The sequence below is a fragment of the Seriola lalandi genome, unplaced genomic scaffold (assembly GCF_002814215.2).
Source record: "Seriola lalandi dorsalis isolate HSWRI2012SDOR001 ecotype SW California unplaced genomic scaffold, Sedor1 jcf7180002054870, whole genome shotgun sequence".
NCBI classification, from domain to species: Eukaryota; Metazoa; Chordata; class Actinopteri; order Carangiformes; family Carangidae; genus Seriola; species Seriola lalandi.
The window spans coordinates 13,415-15,137 of record NW_019525423.1 but is presented as its reverse complement, the minus strand read 5'-3'; positions in this window follow the sequence as shown (position 1 = coordinate 15,137).

The window sequence follows — 1,723 nt, the reverse complement described above, 5'->3', positions numbered from 1 at the left end:
CTCTCTCTCTCTCTCCCTCTCTCTCTGTCCCTCTCTCTGTCTCTCTCTCTCTCTCTGTCTCCCCCCCTCTCTCTACAGATGTTAAGTTTAGTTTTCATGTCTGTGATCATGTGACTCGTCCTGCTCTGATGCTTCTGTTGATGTCGAGCTGAGTTTCCATCAAGTGTCTCCTACAAACGACATTTAGATCAAACTAAGCAGAAGCAGATCCAACACCATGTTTCTGCTCACATCACGAGGAAATGATGTTAATTCACATCTGGAACATGTGTTGTAAAATGTTTGTTTTCCACCTAAACATCTGCAGAACGGCCTCCACCTGTAGTGGCTCCGCCTTCATTGACCTGTTTCTGCTTCTGCTCAGACTCTTGATCTTTTCCAGCAGCTCCGGTGGTCGAAGTGACGTCTGGAGCGACGGCGACCGAGAGGGAAACTCCTCCTTCAGTCCTGTCAGGGCGGAGCTTACTCAACCGCCGATCTACCGCATCACCACGCACTCCTTCCTCTGTGTGACTCAAACAGCTGATCTGCAGCGTGATACAGTGCGCAGGAACACGGTGGTTCCCACAGAAAGAGCTGTTTGACGGCGAGACAAATGAAGCTGAGAAAATGTAAATAAAATAAAACGAAGCGCACACTTACACTGATGGTGATGCTGAAACCATCACAGACCAGTAGAGACCAGAAGAAACCACGTCCAACACACACACACACACACACACACACACACACACACACACACACACACACACACACACACACACACACACAAGGCCGTGTTGTCAGTCGGTAAAGGAGCTGATGGATGATCTGTTGGACTCAGGACCGTCTGACTGACTGTTTCCTGTCTGTTCAACCAGTAAACGGATGAAGCTGCACATGAGCCCCAAGGACACTTTACAACCCCCCCCCCACACACACACACACACACACACACACTCACACACACACACACAAGGCGGCCTTGTCTATCACTTGATGATGAACATGGCGGTCTGTCATCGATCTTCTTGTTGTTGTTTCCATCTTTGTCAAGTGTCTCTGTAGAAAGAGATTTTGATCCGAATCCTCCAGAACAGGAGCTTCAGAGTGTGTGTGTGTGTGTGTGTGTGTGTGTGGGTATGTGTGTGTGTGTGGCAGCTGGTTAGCATGTTAGCATGCCACTATGATCTATAAATGCTAATGTTTTTCTTGCGATGAACCTTCAGCAGCTTATTCTGGACCTGAGGGACAACAAGCTAGCTTAACCCCGACGACCCCGGCAACGACCCTGACACAACCCCGTGACCGCGCGCGCACGCACGCGCACACACACACACACACACACACACACACACACACACACACTCTCTCCCACTCCCACACACACACACACACACACACACACACACACACACACACGCAGCTGAAGGCTGTTCATCACTGCCAACAAGGAGAGAAGGAGCTGCTCTGACCAGGCTACAATATTTATGTTGGTTTTTATTTATTCATCCGAGTATTTCTTTGTGTGTTTGTTGTTTTTTTAGCCCAAAACTGCTTTTTAGGAAATTATTATATTATTTTAATCCATTCTGACAATTAAGATTCTTCCTCTGATCGTTTGAGTTCATCTTAAATGTGTTTGTTTGCTTTATTTTTTTGTTTTAAAAAATGATTCTGCTGAAGTCACACAGGTAAAAATCACACATAGGAGCCTGTTACGTCACAGGTAGAGCACACACAC